The sequence below is a fragment of the Octopus bimaculoides genome, chromosome 10, assembly GCF_046866305.1.
Source record: "Octopus bimaculoides isolate indiv1 chromosome 10, ASM4686630v1, whole genome shotgun sequence".
Lineage (NCBI taxonomy): Eukaryota > Metazoa > Mollusca > Cephalopoda > Octopoda > Octopodidae > Octopus > Octopus bimaculoides.
The window spans coordinates 70,087,566-70,095,602 of NC_142937.1; the positions used below are offsets into that span (position 1 = coordinate 70,087,566).

An 8,037-nucleotide genomic window follows, 5' to 3' on the forward strand; every position below is an offset into this window, starting at 1 on the left:
GACAGACAGACAGACAGACAGATACGTATATATGGTAAAGTAGTGATAGCCAATATGGTCGTGGTATAAACAGTTGGTTAGCCTAAAGCATAAAAAGAAATAACACGAAATAAATAACTGCTATAATGTGGGCCCTCGTCCATTTGTATGTTATTGTCGGCACTGTAATATTCTTGTCGCCACTATTATTCCGCGTCTTATTATCTTTGACTCGTCTATCGTGCAATCGCTGACAGCACCACAAGACAATGACGTTTAAACGTCTCCTATGACGGCAACTCGAACATATCACATAACTAACACTGTCTCCAACTGAGAACTCGTACGACTCTTCTACTCCTGACCTTCTACGACTGATTGTCTGATTTTATAATGACTAGATCACACCATTTTGTCACGTAGGAAAGGGAGTACCATTTTCAATACATCTCCCGATATATTTTTTTCTTTGGGAAGCAAGTAATTTTATTTTTCAATTTCTTTACCCTCTTCCTTTTTTAACGTTTTTTCCCCAACTTAATATTTTACTTTATGGTGTCTATTTGTAGGAACTCTGTGTTCTTTTTTCTTCCACATGTATGCGTGGGTTCAACCACCTGTACCGGTGTTGGTACCTGGAATGTGTTATACACAGCCATTTCATAGGTTGTTCTAATCTGTCTGATTCATTTTCTATAAATCAATTGGTTTCTGTCTCTTTTTTCAATACCTTTTCTGCTTTTAATTCCGGACATCATTTTTCCTATGTACTTTGTAATTTTGCCTTCTTCCCAGTACTCTTTTCCGTTTTTATACGACCTCCTGTACACCTTATCACCAATTTTGAAAAAAAAATGGATTGTCTTCCCTGGTACTTTTTATTACCTAGCCAGGTAACAGCTTATCAAAAACTGATTTCACCTTACACGCGAACATCAGTTCTGCTGGTGAGCTTCCTGCTGGTATATTGGGGTTCGCGTCACCTTGTATACCCTTAGCAATTGCTGCAGAGTGACTTTGTCTTTATCTTCCTTGTTTGATTTTCTCAAAGCTCTTTTTAACATGTCCACAAAACGCTCTGCCTGTCTATTGGATCTGGGATGATAAGACGCTATCGTTTTATGTTCTACCGTGAACATTTCGCGGAGTTTTCTAAATACACTAGGCACAAATTGTGTTCCATTATCAGATACACTTACGTCTGGGCTGCCAAATCTTGCGAATAATTCGTGCAAACAATTTATTACCGTTTCGGAAGTTGATCTTTTGCACTTAACAATTTCCGGCCATTTTGTAAAACTGTGAACTACTACTAAGTAGTAATAACCACTTAACAGACCCCCCAAATCGATATGTAGTCTTGACCATGGACTTTTTACTTCTGGTCAAGGCTCCCATTTTTGAGTAGGCAATTTCGCTGCTAGAGCACATCCTCAGCACTGACTAGCATATGTTGCCAGTATCATTTGCAACTTCGGATCGAAGTGTGTAAGCGACAAGTCTGGAGTTAACATGCTTTTTAGTTCCTCAAATGCCATCTGGCATTTTTCTGACCAAAAGCATTTGGTATCCTTTTTTTAACAACTCGTTTAGTGGAGCCCTTGCGTTGTGAATGTTCGGGATATATACTTGATAGTTGTTTACCAAGTCTAAAAATTCTTGTAACAATTTGACGTTTGTTGGAGGTGGCATATTCCGTATTGCCGTCGCCCTTGATGGGTCTGGCCTTCGTACCCTTACTTGACCTCGATATTTGATTTTTTTTCATAAAAAATTCATACTTTTCCTGTTAATCTAAACCCGTATTCATTTATTTTTCCGAATATTATTTTTATATTTTCGAAGTGTTGCTCCACTGATACGCTCTTTATCAAAATATCATAGAGATAAACTATAGCGAAGTCGCAATCGTTTAACATTGCGTCCATCACTTTTTGGAATATGGCAATTGACACTTTTACACCAGAAGGAAGCCGTTTCAATTTATACAACCCACGGTGTTTATTGATTGTTAAAAGGTGTGCGCAATCTTCCTCTACCTGTATCTGCAGATAAGCCTCCGAAAAATCTAACTTTGAGAAAATTTTCATCCATTTAGTTTTGAGAACACTTCTGGGCTGGTAATGGATAATTCTGTTCAACTAAACAGGCATTCCATCCAGTTGAAAAGACTGCATACACCCTTAGTTTTTTTTCTCTTTACATAAACTGTCGGGGCTACTCAGTCTGAATGGTCGACTTTTTCAGTTATAGCTAGATTTTCTAATCTTTCTAGCTATTCATTGACTGGTCCAACGCCACAAATGGCACGTTCCGTTAGAGCCTAAAAACAGGTATTGCCTTTTCTTTTACCACGATCCTCGTTTTTGTTTTAGTGCAACAGCCTAGTCCTTCCAAACAAACATTTGGAAACAATTTTTTAACTTTTTGTTTCAGTTGTTCGACTTCATTCGAACTTTTGGCTGCGCCGACTACATTTTCACAGAGAACACTGATAGGGGTATCCCACATTTTGAATAACTCCATACATTTTCTGCTAAATAGATTTCGTGGTTTTTTCAACACATAAATGATTCTCGTTTTAATTTCACCTCGAAAAGTTACATTGCAAATACATTCGCCGATGAAATATTTCTTTCCAGTTACACCAGTTGCCACTTTATTTGATTTAAATAATTTCGGCTTACCGATTTGCCTCCATGTTTTTACATTTATGATAGTGATGTCACTCACCACGTCTAATTGCATTTTGACACTAGCGGTTTCGATTCTCACTTTGACGAATCGTTGTACAAACATTTTTCTCTTATGACAAACTATTTATTCTTCTCGTTTGGTCCAATTTTTTGTTATCTTAGTTTAGCAGGGCGATTTAATGTCCTGTATTCCTACAACGAAAGCATTTTGCTATTTTAAACGGACACTCTTTTCTCAGGTGCCTACCACCGTATGCCGTACATGGGTTTATCAACTATTGTATAACGTGTTGTTTGTGAAACACTTTATTCGTCTTCCGACTTTTCCATACTGATTTTATTTGTAAACAGTCTCTGCGTTGGATTTCTTCTGTATCGTGCCTTACTTTTAATATCATATTGCATTCTTCTGTCAGTTTCTGGAGAGCTATATCCTTGTTCACTTCCAGCTTTGCGAGAATCTTTCGTTCTGACTTCCGCGTCTTTTTTAGCAGTAAGTTCCTGAGTAAAAATCAAGCACTTGAACGAGTTTGGAGTTTGCTTATCCAGTTTAACTCTCTCGTTGTCTCTGTTCTCTCTACCCGCATATGTGGTAAAGTCTTCGTCATTGCTTTTTTCACTGTTCGTTTACATCGACTTATTTTATTGACCACGAAAGGATAAAAGGCAAAGTCGACCGCGGTGGAATTTGAACTTCGAACGTAGAAAAACACTAGTAAGCATTTTGGCCGGTGCGCTAGCGATTCTGCTAGCTTGCAGTTTTAATAATTGGCAATATATATTGAAATACTGACGTTATTATAATTCCTCATTAAAAGAAATATTTAAAGATATATTCAAAAAGTTAGTACTTGGTTACAAACACTATAGAAGATAGAAAATGTTTTCTTTCATAATTTCGCGTTTATACTTGTAAATATTCAGGTATTGCTCTGTGAATCGGACCGTCAGTTTTCATAAAATCTGAAATATATTCAAACATTATTTAAATTAACGGTTTGATGTATAAAGCATAAAATCTGAATATTTTAGAAATATAAGTAAATCAAAACGTGAGACATGATTTTTAAATGTGCAACTTTAATAATGACACCAAACCAAATATATATTCTTTGTCTCATTCTTTCTCTCCTCTTTCCTCTCTCTCTCTCTCTCTCTCTCGTTCCATTTCTCCAACCCCTTGTCTCTCTCCATTTCTCCAACCCCCTTCTCTCTCCCCATTCTCCTCCCACTCTCTTTCCTTCATACACAAACACCTGCAAACACACACACACACACACACATATAAATGTCGATTAGGCATAGCGATACTAATAAATTCATGTTAGAACGCAATGTATATATGCTTCAGTAAAAAGCGGTTGTCTAGTACAGAGCGTAATAAACAATTAAATAGACGACACGGAAATAAGAAATTTTGTAATGTAATTCATTAACTTACAGCAGTTTCTGCTATAAGATCATATTCACTCGTGGTTGAGTACGTGTGTATCACCCAATAGCCTCGTCTGAGCTTTGAAAATGAAGTGTAATTTTATTTGGGAAGACGTTTATATACATCTCCATCGAAAAAGGCATATATTATATATTTCATATTCTTTATATCTTTTTATATTCTTTCGATGGTAATGCTTTCCATATATGTAAACGCTTTCCCAAATGAAATTGCACTTGTTAAGCTCCGACTAAGTTATAAGGTGATACACAAGCGCTCAGCTAAGAATGCACTGCATTTTATAGCAGAAACACTTGTAAGCTAATGAGATTCATTAAATAATGTCTAGTTCCCTTTGTTATTTATTTAATTGTATATATCTATTATCTTTTATCTTTTGTCTTTCATTTGTTTCAGTCATTAAACTGCGGCCATGCTGGGGCACCGCCTTGAAGACCATTTAATCGAATGAATCGACCCCAGTATTTATTTTTTTGATAAACCTGGTACTTACTATTCTATTTTTGAGACGATGAATTATGTAGAATTATTTAGAATGGAAGGATATAAGTGATATCATCTTGTTGTTATCACAACGTTTCGGCTGATGTACTCTCCAGCCTTCATCAGGTGTTCTGGTAGAATTTCGAACGCAAGCCTTTATTTCACTAATAGAGTACACTGTTCTCATTCCAAAGGTATGTTGCTGATGTTATTTTTATGTTGATATTATTTTTCAAGTCCCTGCCTGGGATTTTGCTGACTATATATATATATATATATACACACACACATACTCGCACACACACACACACACACACACACACACACACACACACATATATATATATATATGATGAGCTTCTTTCAGTTTCCGTCTGTCAAATCCAGTCACAAGACTAGGATCGGTCGAGAGCTATAGTAAAAGACACTAGCCCAAGGCGGCACGCAGTGGGACTGAATGCGAGATTATGTGGTTGGGAAGCAAACTTCTTACCACATACCTGTATATGTGTGTATATATATATATATATATATATATATATATATATATCGGAGACCCCCCCCCTTCGGTCACGAATGACCATAAGATTGCACCTAGAAAGTTACCCTCCAAGGCACAAGTCCGAGCAAAGTTGTTTATGGAAGACCAGCAGTCGCCCATGCATGCCAGCCTTCCCTCTCCATGCCACCGATGTTATCCAAGGGAAAGGCAAAGGGGCCGATACAGCTTAGCACCTGTGACGCAGCCACTCATTTCTACAGGTAAGTAAACTGGAGCAACGTGAAATAAAGTGTCTTGTTCAAGAACACAACACGCATCCCGGTCCGGAATTCGAACTCATAACCTCACAGTCGTAAGTTCGACGTAAGTAACCACTGAGCCATGCGCCTTCACACACACACACACACACACACACACATACACACACACACACACATACATACAAACACACACATATTTATATACATATATATATACATACATACATACTCATAGATAGATAGATAGATAGATAGATTATTTATTAAAAGGGCACAACACATGTCTTTAAGTGCTACTAATAGTTTCATATTTTGAGAAATACTCAAACATATTTTTCTGGCGCAAACCACAAATCATAACGAACTAAAAAAAAATTGAATTGAAGATACTTGAAATAAACTGAGAAGGCAGCATATAGAAAACACCTCTTCATGACTGACTTGTTATATCTTTCCAGCCTTATAATTCAAGGTCTAATGAGGATAGAGCTCTTCTTTCTTTTTACTTTTTACTTTTTACATTTTAGTTTTTGTGTTTTTTTTCTTTTTACCTTTTTCCGTTCTTTACTTTCTGTGTATACTTTATGCTGCTCTCTCAGTTCTGTTTTTTCTTCTTTTTTTTCGCGTTTCTTCTATTATTCATTTTTTTCTATTTCGCTATGATGAGTGGTTTGTGCCTGTAGAATATGTTTGAGTATTTCTCATCATATGAAACTATTAGTAGCACTTATAGACATATGTTGTGCTCTTTAAATAAATAATATCTATCTCTCACCAGATGGAGTACATTTTTTGCTGAAGAGATGAGAGTTGTAACTATACTAACAAGTAAAGTTAGCCGCCACATCAAAGTGGTTGTTCCATGTTACTAGTAGTTTAACCCCAGGCAGATCTTCCGCCATGTTGTTATCGATGCATCACTGCCCTCAGTATATATATATATATTGCTAGCAGGGAAGCGAACCGCCACCATCCTCCAGTAGACGACAGGACCGTGAGGCTCACTCCGTTCCGAGCTAGTTTGCTCATCTTCAGTCGAGAACACCTGGTCGCCAGAGAGATGGTCGGAATTCATCCAGCTAGTAATATAATGTAAACAAAGCGAACATCGGTCACTGATTTGCGGCAGGCAAAGTAGTTAGTTGTAAAATTTCAAGAAGAGATGAGAGTAATAACTATACTAACAAGTAAAGTTAATCGCCACAGGGTGCAGAACTGCACCGATAACCAACTGGTGGAAGATCTGCCCGGGGTTAAACTAGTAGTAACATGGAATAGCCGCTTTGATGTGACGATTAACCTACATTTTTTCAGTCTACGGAGAAATGGCTAAAATTTGCCTTGTTTATAATTATACCAAATGTCACACACGCACACACACACACACACACGCACACACACGTATATATATATATATATATATATATATATATATATATAAATTTTTACATGGCAAAGTTTGACTGTCACTAAGCGTTTCGGTTTCCTCCCCTTCATCAGATTGTGATTTATATAGCTTTTTCTATGTTGATTTTTGGTTGATGGAGTAATGTGAATGATAATTAGGTATAGAGAAATTAGACAGGGGAAATCGTTATGTAGTAAGAGAGGAAACAGAGATGAATAAAAGGAAATTCTTTGCAGGGTGAGAGATAATCGGAATGTATGAAGAGATTTATTTTGGTTTGATATTGGAATTTTGCTACTGTTTAGAGTTCAGTCAGGAGTGAACAGGGTGTCATTTTCAGTTTATGATATCGTTTGTATATAACGTTGGTGTTGTACTATTTTAGTGTTCACAAAAGAATGTTTATATAAAATAGAGTTGATTATACTGCGAAGGTCAGAGTTTACGTTGGTGTAATTAAGGTTTTTATCACGAAATGTTAAGCTTGATATTCTAGGATAGTTTGGCTTGAGAAGATTATATTACTATAAATATTTGATAGGGTTTTCTAATCTATTCCTTGTTCGGCTATTTATATCTATATCGTATGATTGTAGACAAATCCATACTTGTAACTGCATGCCGTTATCTATAAGCCTAGATAAACGCATAAGGATGAAGCATTTTTTCAAGGATATATGCAAATATAATGAGATATAGATGTATAATCGATATATAAATATAAAATATATAAGTATATCCACACATATGCACACCTCTGTACATATATATGTACGTATGTATGCATATGTATATGGATATATGTATATATATATATATATATATATATATATATATATATACAAACGTACACACATATATACAGAAATATATATGAACACATATATTCATATGTATATATATGTCCCATTTTTGTATCACCTAACTGTCTGGATGTTTTGCGTTCTTGTCCCTTTTTGTATTATTGATATATATATATATATATATATATATATATATGAGATGCAGTGGACATATGGAAATACAGGGTGTTCAAAAAATCTCTCGGCAGTTAACCTTTTTCATCCTCCGCATGCGCAACTTGGCTATCACTGCTTGGGCGACCGGGTGTCAGCCATTGTCTCTCAGTCATTGTGTACTCTTTAGCGTGTCAATACGTTAACCGTTGAAAAACGTTCGCTTTTAGTTGAATGGGTGTTTGGAGCTGGAAACAAATACACAAATACTGATAAACAGAAGTACAGTGAAACTTG

The 8,037-nt window shown here is 36.1% G+C and overlaps 1 long non-coding RNA gene across 1 annotated transcript in view; it reads right to left on the reverse strand.

The window, feature by feature from the left end:
• The window catches only part of LOC149133767 (uncharacterized), a 4,699-nt gene extending 511 nt beyond the window's left edge, over positions 1-4,188 (reverse strand). Inside the window, exons 1-2 of the long non-coding RNA XR_016243439.1 lie at positions 4,117-4,188; positions 1-3,638 (exon numbers count right to left, since the gene is read on the reverse strand). The exon at positions 1-3,638 is cut by the window's left edge and continues 511 nt beyond it. This is a non-coding gene — a long non-coding RNA (uncharacterized LOC149133767). The remainder of the gene's footprint in view (positions 3,639-4,116) is intronic.
• Positions 4,189-8,037: the final 3,849 nt, after the last annotated feature.